Source organism: Cryptomeria japonica, chromosome 5 (assembly GCF_030272615.1).
Source record: "Cryptomeria japonica chromosome 5, Sugi_1.0, whole genome shotgun sequence".
Taxonomy (NCBI): Eukaryota; Viridiplantae; Streptophyta; class Pinopsida; order Cupressales; family Cupressaceae; genus Cryptomeria; species Cryptomeria japonica.
The window spans coordinates 861,636,262-861,653,474 of NC_081409.1; positions in this window are offsets into that span (position 1 = coordinate 861,636,262).

The following is a 17,213-nucleotide window of genomic DNA, read 5'->3' on the forward strand; positions in this document are numbered from 1 at the left end:
CCTATAGGGGCAACACCATATTCCTTAGTATATGGATCAGAGGCTATTTTACCCTTGGAGGTAGAAATTCCATCTCTTAGAGTCTCTTTGAAAGGCTTGATTCCAGATGAAGAGTATCGAGTCAACCGACTGCAAGAATTGGAACTATTAGATGAAAGACGCCAACATGCTTATACTCATCTCAAAGCCTATCAACAACGCATGTGCAGGAGCTACAATCATAAGGTTATTCCTCGTAACTTCAAGGTTGGCGATCTAGTCTTAAAAGAAAATCCAAGAAACCAGCAAGATAGAGAAAAGAAAGGGAAATTTGAACCTAACTGGTTGGGTCCCTATGTCATCATTTCAGTCTATGGATCAGGTGCCTATCAGCTGACAAATTCTGAAGGAGATGTGCTTGATGATCTAACTAACAGCATTCATCTAAAGAAGTACTATACTTAAGGTAGCCTAGTGCACGGAAAATGCCAAAAACAAACAAAAAAATAAAAAATCCAGAAAAAGTCAAAATACAAAGTACAATAAAAACAAATGGTGAAAACCTGGTAAACAGGCGCCCTTGTGAAAGGCCGGCTCCTTTATCCATATCCATGTCAGTTTATTCATCAAAACACTATTGGCCATTGCCCGATACTTATCATCTCTCCATCCAGGACATACTTAGCGTAGTCACTATCCTGAGTTATCCATCTGTATCTATTCTCTTATCATATTTCACCATGGCTTGGAAATCACTATACATAATCATATCCAGACGAACACTCATCTAGGGGCATTAAACTGTTCAAAAACTTGCAAACATTCAAAGACATTCCAACTATTGCAAAACCTCAGACACAGGACATCCAACAAACACACTTCATCACAAAACACGAACAATACACCAGAAACTTAAGGATGGATGATTTTCTGAAGTATTAAATGTTGCATTATCGCAATAAAGTCTTGATTATTTTGCATGTTGCACTTTTTAAATAAATTGGAATCTTCTCCTTATCTCATCAAAAGCTTTAAATCCCGAGATCAGGAGGAACTTCCAACATTTTCTTAGTCTTCTGTCTGGGAGGCGATCACTTGTACTATGTGGATATTTGCCTCGAGACGTGATCCATATCACTGAAGGCCTGATTCCATTTCATGCATATAAATGATCTAATCTTGTATGTTTACGCAATACGCACTCAATTCGTCCTGGTTTAATTATACCTTGACGCTTGTGCTATCTTGCAAAATTCAAAATCATGTAAATTTTACTCAGGTCATTATGGTTCAATTATACCATTATGCTTGTATAAATTTTCAACATATCCAAAAATCAAGAAAAGCTCCATGATGATATTTACAAAGAAAGCAACTAAATGGTTCTATCGGATGGCAAATACAGAATGAGGGAGGATCCAAAAACAATTAGTTGCATATCATTTTACAATTAGTTGCATATCATTTTACGATTAGTTGCATATCATTTTATGATTAGTTGCATATTATTTTATGCTATTATCCCATATCATTATTACATCATTTCATATTACATCTCATAGCATATTAAACCACCATCTCATTTTCAAGATACATCTCATACATCCTACATAACACATTACATCATATATGTCAGCATTACATCATCATATGAAAGGAAGTAGCACACATAAAATGCATCCATAAACACATCACATCGATCAAAAATGGTGCTCCATATATAAATATCTCTCAAAAAATGATCAAAATCTACAAAATGTGTCTCAGCCATATGTCCAGTACAAAGAATGCAAAAATCCAAAACTACAATGGAGACCCTGTCTCTCAAGTGTGACTATCCCCTGATGGAGATGGTCTCGCTCTGGATGCACCTACCCCTGGATCTCCAGGAGGATCCTGCCTAGCTCCAGATACACTCGCCCCTAGATCTGCAGGAGGGTCCTGTCTCACTGGCCCTGTCACTCCTCGGCTCTCCGATCGTGTCCCGGCAGTTCGAGATCGACTCGATCTCGACTGTGCAAAACTTGCTACATGTCGCTCTCTGGGTACTGCATCCTCATAATGCCGCCGATAATACTCGACCTCCTGTACCCTCCAGGTCAGCTCTCTCAGGGTGTCTCTCAAGGGACCACCCGCCGCTGCTCTCTGTATGGTCGCTAGGGCCTCCTCTGCTCGACCCTGTCGCTCCATCTCGGTATCTCTCTCAGTGGTCAACTGAGATATCTGCCGCTGATATGTCAAAATTTGTGCCTACAGCTGCTGCACAGTAATCTATAGGGTCCGAATCTGTGCATCCTCTACATGATCCGGCACTCGTACCCGCAATGGTCCCTGTGTTGGAGGAACCCCTCCCACTCGGCCTGTCCTGGGTACGGGAGGTGGGAGTATATCTATCCTCCTCCTCTGTACTGGTCTCCCCACCTCCTCCTCTCCTCCCACTGCAGCCAGCACCTCCGTCACTCTACCCTCTCCCCCGGCCCCAATGGCCAATCCTCCTCTCCCCCTCTCAATCCTGCCCTGTCGTACTGCCCTCTGTACACCTCTACCTCTCCTCCTCCCTCTATCTCCTCCATCTCCTCCATCATCCCCATCATCTCCCCCATCTCCCTCCTCTCCCTCTGAATCGAATACCGGTCTCATCTCCTCTGGATCTGAGATCCTGGCCACGGCCCGAGCAGTAAACAAACGAGCAAACTCCTCCGTCATCCCGGCATCCTGTATCTCCGGGGCATAATCCCAGACCTGTCCAGCCAACTCGGTAAACTCCTCAATGGCCACAGCACTGTCAATGGTCGGCCCCCAATCGGCCACATCCTGCTGCCGCCGTGCGTATAAGCACGCCCCCTGTGGAATCCCCTGCTGTCTCCCGAACTGCCTCAAAACTCGGGTAACCAAAAACCGCTCTATCACGAATGGAGTCCTCCCGATCAGATACCTCGTCATAAAAATGAAAGGCATCTCCATCCCATCCTCTGCCCACACCTCACAGCCTGTATACGGTCTCCAGGTGACCGTATCTATATCATCGAACACCCTCCTCCAATGCTCTAGTTTGCCCAGCTTACGCTGGACAACTAGGCCTCTATACCCATAAGCATAGGTCGCCCCTACGGGCCTATCCCTGTCTGCCAGTGGCCTCGCTGCTGGAATGTGCTCCCAACACCATACCTGTAAAAGGGTCACCCCTGCTGATAAACTCCCATATCCGAGGTATACCACCTCATGCAAACTCCTATAGAGGTGGGCCAGCATCGCTGACCCCCATGCAAATCTCCGGCCCTGTGTGACCATCTGCTCCAGAACCAGCCCCCATCCCACTAAAAATCCCTTTGACCTACGATCAGGACAAAGGAATCCTCCAATAAATCCTGCCAATACAGATGGCAACGGTGCATAATCGAGATCCAGGAACTCCTGCCACGGGATTTCATAACCGCAGACGCTCTCATCATGAAAAATCCGGCGCAGTGCCTCTGTGCCGCCCTCCTCCGTCTGCTCATAGGGCAATATAGCTCCGACCATAGGAATGTGCAGAATGCGATAACAGTCCTCTGGCGTCACGGTCATCTCTCCCGTAGCAAAATGGAAGGTGTTCGTATCGCTGTGCCACCTCTCCACCAAAGCTGTCAATAGTCCCCGGTTCACAGTGAACCACGGCATATCCAAAAGTGAGGTCAATCCGCATCGCTCAATAATGTCCAAGTCTGCCTGTGACAGACGCGGTATCAATGTCCATGGTCTCGGGAATCTCTCCCTCGACTGCACAATGCCCAATCGCTCCTGTCAACAAACAAAACATATCCAATATCAGATTCCACATCAACAAAAAGATATCAAAATAAACCTTACATCAAAAACATGCAACAAATTTGCTCATCTACATCAAGTTCAAAAACCTATCATTTCATATCAACTTGTAAAACAACTCAAGTTCTCAAAAACCATATCAAAACTTGTAAAACAACTCAAGTACCACAATCACAAACTTGTAAAACAACTCAAGTTTCCCACCCATATCAGCTTGTAAAACAACTCAAGTTTCCAACCCATATCGGCTTGTAAAACAACTCAGGCTTTCATACACATTGAACTTGAAACAGACAACGCAAATACATCAGTTTCTGATCAAAACAACAGCTTGATAATCTATACATAACTTGGAAACATTCACATCAAAACACCTTATAAAAAGTACTCATATTGGATACGTACATCAAAAACACGACAGCCACGCAAAAACACAACTTTTCCAATTCAGCCAAAACACAAATTTTTCATGCATGCGCTAAAACAGACTCATGCGCTAGGCTGCTTGTCCTACGCGCTAACCTATCTCTCTTATGCGCTAGATTCCATCCATGCGCTATCCTTTTCTACCTGTGCGCTATTCAATTTATTCTATGCGCTAGACTCTGTCTACGCGCTACTATTTTCTTCCCACGCGCTACCCAAACTTACCTATGCGCTAGAATATATCTGCGCGCTAATCTGTCCTCCCTAAGCGCCCCTCTTTTCATCCTATGCGCTAGGTTTACCCTACGCGCTAAACCCCTTTGCCTAAGTGCTACCCTTTCAGCCCTATGCGCTAGGTTATGCCTACGCGCTAAAATCCGTGTTTCATGCGAACTTCTGCGACTCCTATGCGCTAAGTTAATCCTACGCGCTACCCTGTTCCTCCAAAGCGCTGCTAAACACATTACCTGCGCTATTCTACGTCGACGCGCTAACCCAGATTTCCTATGCGCTAACAGAATACTTTCGGACGCAACCTATCCATTGACTTCTATGCGCTACTGTTTACTTCGTATGCGCTATTTTACGTCCTAGACGCGCTAAAACGATTTATCCGAATTTGAAAATTCAAAAAAAAACCTAAAAACGACAAAATAAAAAATCAAAAAGGGGTCAAAAATGTTGACTTGCTGGTGGTCCACGCGCGGCTGGTCTCCGGTACCTCCGAACGCGCTCGAAACGGTGTCTGTGATACGGAATAGGCATTTTCTCTCCAGAGCAAATTCTCTTTTCTTCAAAGTCAACAAGCACAAATGAATTCAAATCAAGCCCTTTTCCCCTTTTATAGGAGGAAAATGAAATTAGGGTTAACTAACTGGGCCTGTAATACGGTCGCGGTCTCCCCTATACCAAAACATTTGTAATTTATCGGGAGATGAATCAATTTACAAACTAACTACACGCATGAAATCCTACACATCATACGAACGTCATCGATTTAAATCAGAAATTTTCCAAACAAAAAAATATTGATTCATCTCCCCAGGGGGCATCACATCAAACATCGAATCTGGGGCATCACATCAAATCTGGGGCACGACTGACAAATCAAAAGAGCGACACAACAAAAACTGCATTTGATCATAAATCATGATAAGGCATCATTTTCTTTGAAATAACATGTGCACACACGTCACTTCAAAGAGGGGCAAAATGTAGACGTATAAAAATGACCACATTCCTAAATGAATATTTTATGTTCATTTTTCTATTTGATTAAATCCAATTTAATTAAATTATCCACATTCTTCTATTTAATTAAATAAATTATTCAATTTATTTAAATTAAATTCACTATACCATTTAATGAATAAATCATTTTATTCAATTAAATCCCCCTAGCCACTTTTAATTAAACTCAAATTTAATTAAATAGTTATCCTAAATTGAATAAATCATATTTATTTAATTTCTCCAAATTGCAACCAAATTGAATGAAAATCAAATAATTCAATTAAATCCTATTATCCCCTCATCCACTTGCAAAATCCCAAACCCCTTCCTAACCCCTTCTAGAATCTTCTAATCGATTCTAATTAACCTAACCCTCCTCTAAACTTTGTCACATCCCTAAGTAAAGGGAGGTCACTTCTCAAATGGCCCAAAGTCTTGGATAACCATTGAAGGTTTTCAACCTTCAACCACCAAAAACCCTAAAGTCTTTGAAAACCATTGAAGGCTTCCAACCTTCAACCACTTAATCCACAAAGTCTCCAATAACCATTAATGGTTATTTCAAACCCTCCCACATGGTTAAAACATTTGTTTTGACTCAACCTCTATCCAACCCAAGGGTCTCATCAGGTCATTAATGCTTTGACCATGATTATCTCTTAATCATTTGCACAAAGGTTTATCCTTGGATTAGATCCTAATTCATTGGGTAAACCTAACTTAGACTTGACCCTTAGCCTTTAGATAACCATGAGGTCTTCTCAGGCCCTTAATGCCTCCAACCTCTTCTTTCAACCCAATCTGGTGTGGACATTTGTCACCATTTCATTGGTGCCAATTGTGCACATGGATCCCCAACTTTCAAACCTGGCCCTTGATTAAACCATTCAATCTTGACCATCCATTGCCCTGTTTGTGCTATAAATAGAGCTCTCATTCCTCCATTCTAAACAATCATCTTTTAAATTTGAAGCATCACACTTATGCTCAAATTGTTTCAAGCTTTCATTTTATATATGCTCTTCATTTAGCCTCTTTTAGATCAGAATTAATCATGAATATGCATGCTAGAGTAATTGATTTATCATTTTAGTTCAATCATAGATTAAATATAGTATGCTAGGATAGTATTCATACTAACCTTGTCATCTTATCATTTAGTTTATTGCATTTCTAGCATCTCATCTAGCTTATAACACATCTCATATTAAAAACAGTTAAAATCTCTCTCGTTCTCATATTTGCCATCCCTAAACCATTTTGCTCAGTAATCTGAGAGCAAAACATTGGTTTGAGGGACATTGTGAGATAGAGAACCATGGGACCCTCCTTGGGAAGCTGAGTAATGCATCGTTACTCCATAGCTTGCATCAAGAAGTCCTGTGTGTGTGTGTGGATTGGTATTTTACATATTTTTCACATTTTCAATTCTAACAATCCATTTTTCCCACATACAGTTTCCACTTCTTTTCTCTGCTCTTTCAACCTTTTCTTTTGAGCCTTGGATTGCATAACAATAGCAATCTCCATTAGTTCAGATGCACTCAAATTGTCCATATCAATAGGACCTTTTATGCTGAGTGTATCATCTTCATCATCAACAATTGATTTCTCCTTCTTCTTTGCTTTCTCCTCTTCCTTTTTCTCTTCAGTCTTCTTCTCTTCATCATTTTTCTCTAGTTTCTCTTTCTCTGTTTGTTCCTCTTGTGTAGTTGTAGTAACCAGTGGCAGTTGACTTTCAACATTATGATCCTTTACTGGTGGTAGTTGAATATCCACACTTGGTTCAATAACTGGTACTTCCTCTACTACTTGTTTACCAACAATATCCGGTTGTTGTTCAGTTTCCTTAAGTGGCTCAATGACATTACCAGTTGTGTCAATAGTATCCTGAATATCTTCAATATCATCCACAAAGAATATAACAGGTGGAGAAATTGTGTCGACCTTATCCTTGACAGAGTATACTATATCCAGTTGAATAAAGTCTTCGGTATCCAACTCTGGTTGAGCTCCAGTCTTAGTTTGATTAGGCTTATTCTAATAGTCATTCAATTTCTCATTCATTCCATGAATAGCTTTTTCTACCCGATGAGTATCTTCTTCAACCTCTTGAATTATTCATGCCAATAATTTCATTCTCCTGAATCTTGAATTAAATTGTCCTTTATACTTAGTAAGTATTGCTGATAATTCTTCTCAAGACAACTTAGGAAAATATTGAACAAAAAATTTATAAATAATCTCATGATCTTGTTCTACAATCATCTTCCATTTATTTTCAAGAATACGAATCAAAGAATCAAAGATGTCCTTATTAATCTCATGTGGTAACCGGTTATTCTGACACAGGTAATTGATTGCCTCTTCTACCACTTCCTGTTTCTGATGTTCATCAAAACAATCAAAATGTTCTTTTACATTACTAAATTGTTTTCTCTTTAACAGCTTCAGAGTCCTCTCAAAATGACTCTCTAGCTTCCAATATGTAACATCAATAGGAACATTGTGCTTAGGGATTTCCCCTATAGATTTAGATTTCTTACCGGTTGCCTTTAGCTTTTTCTTCTCTTTTTTAGACTCGGTTCCCTCAGATTCTACTTGAAGAATGAGATGTCTACCTCTCTTCCTCGTGACAGTAGGCTTCTTTGTATATACCTTAGGGACCGGTTCTTTCTTGATTTGAACACTCCTAGTAACTCTTGTATCGGTGGATGCAGAAGCTCCTTGATCTTCTTTCTTCTTTTTCTCTTTCACACTACTGGGTTGAGCAGGTGCAATCCTTTCTTGGTAAGTGTCCAATCTTTTCTTCTTAGGGTCCTTAGGAGATTCCAAAATGTTATTGGCATAACCAATTAGTAAGTCATAATTGACTTCATAGCTCATTTCCTCTATTTCTTCTTCTCTCAGTTCAACGACCTCCATAAGGCAAAAGTCAGTGGTTACAATGAAACGGATGTCTTTTTCAAAGTGTTTCACCACTTCATCAAATAACCTTACTCTCATGCTCATTTTCTTTTGAAACTCATTGAAATACCTATTCATTGCAACTATAAATGTGTTCTTTATAGCCTTTATGTTGTTCTTAATTTGTGTTATAACCGGTGTATCTTTAGGCCATTGTATATCACCAATTCCTGGAATAAAATTCTGAAAGTAGAAAAATAAACCAATAAACAGTTGTCCATATTTAAACTTCTGACTGTTGTCTTTCTTAATTGATTCTAAATTCAACATTAATTGACTTCTCATTGCCTTGCACAGATCATAATCTGCATCTTCTTTCATCATTTTGTAGGCGGCATACACAACAGCAGATGGTACACTGTTCATTCTGTTAGAATGGAATATCCGGTAGCCAATAACCATTGTTTCAAATCTGACTCCTTCATCCACAATGCTATTAACCGATATAGCATAGCCATCGGTAGTGGTCTTTGTCAATTTAACAATGGTCTACTTTGAAATTTTCCTCAATTTGGGAACTTCACCAGTTTGGCAGAAACCAATTACTGCATGAATAGCCTCCTTCGTGATAGTGTGAGACCTATCAAGATACATATTCCCTCCATGGACACGACTAAGGATTATCCTAACATGTTCTTCCTCAAAATCTTCAAGAAAGTAGACTACATTATTAAATCCCTTTTCATAAAACCTATTATATTCGGGTTTGATTTTTCTGCTCTTGTCGCGTAGAGATTTAAGCTATGAATAGATTGCTAATGATCCTAGATCCTCAATTTTGCAATCTATGTAACTAGACAAGTCGCCTTTAATCAGAACACCTTGGGGAACTTGAGACAATGCATTGTAAGACTTTATCTTATCTGTTCTCATAGACTCCATAGCTTCATTAGTGATAAGCAAACTTTCTACTGGAGTAGATGATGATAACATTCTACAAAATCTTGATTTGAGAGATATTAACAAAAATACCTTGTTCCCTTCGCGGTGCTAGTGTTTTTGGTTGACCTCTCACTTGCACACCCGGTTCTCCTTTCCTTTAGCTTTAAATCCAATTCAAATTTTTAACTCATATCACAAATCCATTCTCAGTCTGGTAACAGTGCTCTGAATCGCTCTGTAAATGCTCAATGCTTCTTCGAATGCAAGTAGGCAAAAATGACTTAGTGAAACTTCATTTTATTTTTACCGACTGCAATAAATACGCTACCATTAGGGTAACAAACCCTAATTACCACTTAACAAACTCACCTATACCAGTAGGTATACTAATTGGTTGGTAATCCTTCAGAAAACCAATAGATAATGATGAACTTGAAAAGCACTAAGAGGGGGGGTGAATCAGTGACACCAAATTCAACACTACTTCAAACACTAACCTATAGATGAACTTAACAAAGCTCTTAAACACAATGCATGCAATCCAAAATGATATAAAAACATCCACAAAAAGTAAAGCATCCACCATAACACAAGTGTTTATACGTGGAAAACCCAAATAGGCAAAAACCACGATGAGATGGAACTCACAAGTTAACTATCTGCAGTAATAGATAACTGACTAGTTAAGGTCTACAAAGTGCTCTGCTAGGAGCGAATCTTGTTAGAGATCCCAAAGCTTGATTAGAAGCTTATACCCTATTAAGAGTAGTACCATGTTAGGAATAACCTTGCTAGAGGATTTAAGAATCTAAGCTAATGGATCACCTTGCTAAAGGATTTATACATTGAAGCTTGTTAGAGCTTACCCGGTTAAGGGATTGATCCTGTTGTAATGGTTAGAAAACAACAAGAATGGTTTGATCTATTCTGAGTAGCAAAATACTTTCTTGATCAGATCCTTCTAAGTACATTCAACACTGCTCTTCAACACACTCTTCATCTTAACACTTATCGCTCTTCAACAAAAACTTTCTCTCGTCATGCATACCATTAGTTACATAACATCACTATAAAATGATTCACTAAGATGTCTTTAAATAGATATTCAAATCTTATGTTAGCCTAAGTAAATCATGATACAATTTCCTAGGTGCAGTGTATCTAGAGAAGTGATCATAACTCATCACAAAAATTATTGCCCAGTAGTCGGAGTTGGTAACTCATCACAAAAATTAACAAATATCGGTTGGAACAATTAATACCGGTTTGAATAAAACATATGAACCGTTGTCCTAGAGTCTCCACTTGATCTTCATCTTGATTCTGACTTAGTATAACCATAGGTTGTCTCTTATGCACATACTGGTTGACACAAAGTACCGGTTAGAGATAAACCTCTAACATACCAATTGACAGTGTAAACAATTGAAGTTACACCGATAGTCAATATAATCATATGTGTGTGTGAGAGTGTTTCATCAATGACAATAAATGATGAATACATTACAATCATCATCAAGCCAACAGATAACAACATCCAAAATTCTCATATTACAACTCGAAATATAAGACTCTCTTACCATACACTCTTCAAGGGTTCTAGAAGTAGGTTTACCGATATGCTCCCCTTAGGCTTATTGAAAAGCTCAATTTTATGGTGTATAAATCTCCACACTAGGTGAAGGATTTGATTCTTCCAGTGGTTTGTATTCACTTTTCTTCTTCCAAATCTTATTCATCTCTATTCTAGTCTCTTCAACATCAACCTTCTACTTTCCTTTCTGATCAGCATTGTGATTTACCAGTTGGTTCTTCTTAGTTCTACAAAACTTGGCAGTGTGTCTCGGTTTGTGACAATGATAGCAAGCCATCCCAGATGCTCTCCAAGGTCCTACATTACCTCTTCTAGTTCTTCTACAATTCATAGCCACATGTCCATAGTTATTGCAAATTGTGCAAATCATATTGGTTACCTTTTCCATCTCATAGGAACTAAACCGGTTGACATAAGGTCTTTGCTTGTTCATGTTTCTCCGGTTGTCATAAGTCCTTCTCCAGTCACCAATAGGTCTTTGATTCATGTGAGGTGCTAGATTGTTTGCTCATTATTTGCATTAAACTAATCTATGTCCATACATGTTTCATGTGTAACAATGACCTTCAAATATTCTAGACATATACCTAGAGTTAGGTTTATTACCAGTATTACATTAGATCTGCTTCTACACACATTAGTAGTATGTCCAGGTTTAAGACAGTTAAAGAAAACAGGTTTGAAAGCTTTCTTTCCAGTAGGTTTCTTAGCCTTAGGAGCAGTTTTACCTTCATGCATGTTTCTCTTGCTACTGAAAGATTTCTTAGATGTATTGAATCCTAATCCAGATGTGTCACCTTTCATTCTCTGAGATTGGATCTGTTCATCCAACATAGAGGAACTCTTGTTGAATTTTTCAAGCTTCCCATTGGCCTCAATAAGCTCTTTGGTAAGATCTTCATTATGCTTTGTAAGAGTCTCTCTAAGAGACATTTTCATCTCAAGATCTAACTGTAATGCTTCTTTTTCTTCCTTCTCCTCAAGCCAATGTTCATGCAAAGCTGCATTCTCTTGCTTGATCTTAAAAATCTTGTGATCTTTCTCTTTGATCAAGTCTTTAGCTGCTCTCCTTTCTTCAAGTTCATGACTCATGCGGATTTTAAGAGCTTCAAGTGTTGGAATATGATGAAGCAGTGACAAAGTATGTTGTCGTTGATGTCAATATGTGCTCAAGCAAGTACACCGGTATGAAGATTGGAAGTGGTACAGATCAACTGGTATGAAGAGATGTAGTGAACCGGTGTCAGGGTTTCACTAAGTGTGACTACCGGTTGGTAGTCTCAGCTCTAGGATTTCCGGTTTGGAAATCTAGCTTGTGTGATGCAATTGATGATATTTTGTGGTGAGTTAGCTAAGAAATAAGGATGAGATCAAGATGCAATGTCAATTTTGTGCATGTGAAGGATTTCCTTGAGGATCTTGCATGTGAAGATTGACTGCATTAAATGTCTACCTCTGGAATGAACATTCTTCTTAGTGGTATGAGAAGAAAGCATGATGGGTTACTGATTTCTATGTGTGGTGAAGAATGGACGATGCAGAATGACTTGTGATATGTTTGAGATTGTTTTATTCTATGTAAAGTGTTTGGATGGTCAGGATTGGACCGCTTGTAATTGTAAACCTAAAATACTTAGGGTTTAGGGTTTATGTTACCGACCTAATTCTTGTCTATAAGGTCGATGAGTTTTGATATTATTTTTGTTGGAAAAATTTGTGTGTGTATTCGAGTGATGAGATACTTGCTAGACCAGTAAGTGAAAACTGCAGAGTGTGATTGTAGAGTAGAGGAACTGAAAAGGATCTGCCTTAGCATATAGTGTTGTTATCAAATCAGATTTTACCTGTTGTCTTCTAACCATTTCAACAGAAGGAAAATCCCTTTGTCAGGTAGCTTTAACAGGCTTACTATAAATCCTCTAACCAGGTGACTCAAGTTCATTGAGTTCTTTAAATCCTCTAGCGAGGTAACCTTTAACAAGGTTTCAACCTTTAACAGGGTATATAGCCATCCCTTAACCAAGTGATCTTTAATAGGATCGGTTCCTAGCAGAACCTTATTGTAAAGTCTTTAACTGAACTAGGCTCCTAATAGAGCGAGCTTCAAAAGAGTTCAAAACAAGCTTGTGGGTATTCATCCCCACCGTGGTTTTTCCCATTTGGGTTTCCACATGAAAAATATGTGTGTCATGAGTTGTGCATTTTTAGTGTGATGATTGAGTATTCTTTGTTTAGGTGATTATGCATGCAGAGCTAATGGTTATGATATTACTGATACACCACATGCATATGTTTATGGGTGAAGTAGTTATCAAGTATCGAGTGATATTTGAAGTATTCAGTTTTACTAGTTTAAGTTGTCTAAAGTCTTACTGTGTTTAACCACTATTGCCATGGTCAAGTTCAGTAATGAAGACAATCGGTTAGTAGTGTTTTAACTTGATAAGTTCTGGAGAAGTTTTTGTATGTACTAATTCACCCCCCCTCTCAGTACTAGTTAGGGTATTTGTTGTTCATCATTAATCATCAATTGGTATCAGAGCTACTCCAGGTCCTCAATGATATAAGCTTAACCGCCTGAGGTAAAATATCATGCCTTAATGATGAAGAGGAAAGGTCCTAAGTTCAATAGAGATAAGTTCAAAATATGGAAGGACGGAATGAAGATCTATATCAAGAGTTTGGGTGCTCAACACTAGAGCTATGTTGAGAATGTCTATGCAATCCCCACTAGCACTCTGACCGATGATCAGAAAAGAGAGATTCAAGAAAATGGGCAAGTCATGGAAGCCCTTATTAGCAGTTTGTCTGATATTAAGTTTATTGATGTATAAGATAAGGACACTCCTAAGGATGTATGGGATACATTGGAAACTATTTTTGATCGTGATGAGCATGTCAAGCAAGCTAAGGAAGAGAGCCTTATAGGAAAATTTGAAGACATGAGGATGGTTGAAGGTGAAACCATTCATCAATATGGCATAAGGATCAAGACTGTGGTTGAAGATATCAAGAGCACTGGTGGAACAATTCAAGATGCCACCGTTGTTAGTAAAGTTTTGAGATCATTATTATCGGTCTATCCAATCAGAGTTGCTGCTATTCAGGAGCTAAGGTATATTGACAAAACCAAGGTATCCTTAGACTCTATCATTGCAAACTTGACTACATATGAGTTGAATAGCTATGATGGTAGTGTTCAGAAGACTGAGTCAACCTTTAGAGCGTCTGCTGTATCAACCAGAAAAGGAAAAGAAGTAACTACCCGTTATGAATCCAGGCAATGCAGAGATATGGATGATGAAGAGATTCTGATGGAGTTTGAAGCTCTTCTTGCCAAGAGACTTCCAAAAGGCACTAGAAAATACAGAGGTAAGCTTCCTTTAAAATGTTTTTCCTGCAATAAGATAGGACATATAGTTGTTAACTGTCCTAACAATGACAATAAGGATAAACTAGAGAGGTTTAGAAAGTATAAAGGAGGAAATAGAAGAAATTGTCTTTTTGCAGTGGATGAAGGTGTTACTGATGAAGAATATGAGGATGAAGAGAATGAGGACATAGTGTTTGTAGTTGTAAAGGAAGAAGTATCTGACAAGAAAGCACTAGTCTCTCACTTTGACAACTCTAATGAGTGAATTATTGATAGTGGTTGTTCTCACCACATGACTGGTGACTGAGGAAATTTTTTGTCTCTAGAAGAATATGATGGAGATGTTGTCAAATTTGGCAACGATGCACCATGCTTGGTAAAAGGAAAAGGATCCATCTCATTGAATGGAATGAGCAGTGTGGATGATGTCTACTGGGTAGAAGGTCTTAAGCATAACCTGTTGAGTGTTGCTCAGCTAAATAATAAAGGACTCAATTTGGAGTTCAAAGGTGGAGTCTACAGTATAATTGGAAAGAGTGGCAAGTTTATTTCTACTAGTAAGTAGACCTGAGGTAACTTGTTTCAGCTGATTGCAAAGATTAGTCGATGTCTGATGGTGAAGTTTGATGGCAGTTGGATATGGCATAGGAGACTTTATCATAAGAACTATGATAATATTGTAACGGCTAGTAAGATCAAGGCAGTAAGAGGATTGCCTTTGCTGAACAAACCAAAGAATGCTTTATGCAAAGAATGTCAACTTGGGAAGATGTCTTCCTCAACTTTCAAAGGTAAGTCTTTTTCAACAGAGAAATTACTTAATCTTGTGCATACAGATTTGTGTGGTCCAATAAAAACTAGAAGTATTCAGGGAGATCGGTATTTCATGATTCATATCGATGACTGCTCAAGAATGATGTGGGTCACATTCTTGAAAGACAAGTCTGAGGCATTTGGAAAGTTCAAAGCCTTTAGAGAATTAGTAGAGAAGGAAAGTGGTCAAAATATAAAGTGTCTTAGAACTAATCAAGGAGGTGAATTTACTTCTGATGAATTCAACAAGTACTGTGAAGAGAACAGTATCAAGAGGTAGTTGTTTGCCCCAAGGACACCACTACAGAATGGTATAGCAGAAAGGAATAACAAGACCGTAGTTGAAGTGGCCAGAACTATGCTAATCCAAGGAAAGGTTGCTCACACTTTTTGGAGAGAAGCGGTGAGCACTACAGTCTATACTATGAACCAAATACTCATCAAGAAAGGTAAAGATAAAACCCCTTATGATTATTGGACCAGGAAGACTCCCACTATGAGTTATTTTAAAGTATTTGGCAATAAGTGTTACATCAAGAGAGGTGAGCATCTAAGCAAGTTTTATGCTAAATGTGATGAGGGAATATTTTTGGGATATTCCGCTAAGAGAAAATCTCTCAAGTGCTACAATAATAGAACACGGAAAATTGTTGAGAGTATCAATGTCAGGGTTGATGAATCCCATAAGAAGCCTAAGGAAACCTACAGTGAGAAAGTGGAAGATGAACCAGATATAGCCTTCTAGGAACCGGTTAAGAAAGAAACAAGTAAAGACCTCAGTGTTCCTATATCGGTAGAAGCTGTAGAAGAAGAAGTAAGTGAAGAAGAAGAGGAGAAGCAAGCAGAACTAGCTAGAGTCATTCCTAGATATGTGAAACTACATCATGATCCAAAGTAGATCATAGGAGATAAAGATGCAAGGATACTCACAAGAAGAAAGGTGAAAGAAAACTCTTGCATGATTTCTGAATTGGAGCCCAAGACTTCCAGAGAAGCACTTACAGATGAAGACTGGATTAAGGCAATGGAAGAGGAGCTAGACCAGATAGAAAAGAATGCAACATGGTCCTTAGAACCCAGACCAGAACACAAGAATGTCATAGGTACCAAATGGGTCTTCGGGAATAAGCTAAATGAAGAAGGCACAATTGTGAGGAACAAGGCAAGACTTATATGCAAGGGATATGCTGAGGAAGAGGAAGAAGACTATGGAGAAACCTTTGCTCCAATGGCTAGACTGGAAGGTGTTTGAATGCTACTTGCATTTGTAGCATTCAAGGGATTTAAGGTATACCAGATGGATGTGAAGTCTTCATTCTTGAATGGAATCCTAGAAGAGGAAGTGTATATCAAGCAACCGGATGGGTTTGCCTTATCAGAAGATAGTAACATGGTGTGTAGATTACACAAGGCCCTGTATGGATTGAAACAAGCACCAAGGGCATGGTATGAATGGTTGCATGCTCATCTTGTGAAAATAGGATTTTAGAGAACAAGTGAGGACAATAACATATACCTGAAATCTGAAGGTGATCAGATTCTGATCTATGAAGTATTTGTAGATGACATAATATTTGGAGGAGATGATGAAATGAGCCATGCATTTGCAGATGAAATGAAGAAAGAGTTTGAGATGTCTCTAATTGGAGAAATAAAGTTCTTCCTTGGTTTACAAATTCAACAAATGAAAAAGGGTATCTTTATTACCCAGTCCAAGTATGTCAAAGAGGTATTGAAGACCTTTGGCATGGAGGAGATCAAACTGGTTGGTACACTGATGGTGATCGGTTGTAAATTGACTAAGGAAGATGATTCAATGTTGGTGAATGAGAAGGAGTACCAGTCAATGATCGGTAAGCTGCACTATGTGGTGCACATCAGACCAGATATTGCTCATGCAGTGGGCATAGTAGCTCATTTTTCAGAAGAGTCCAAGAGAATCCCACTTGGTAGAGGTCAAGATGATTCTTGGATACCTGAAAGGGACTGATGTTTATGGATTGTGGTATCCATACAATGGTGATTTTAATCTCAAAGTGTTTATCGATGCAGATTGGGTAGGTAATATGGATGACCGAAAGAGCACAACTGGTGGAACATTCTTCCTTGGTGGAAGACTAGTCTCCTGGACAAGCAAGA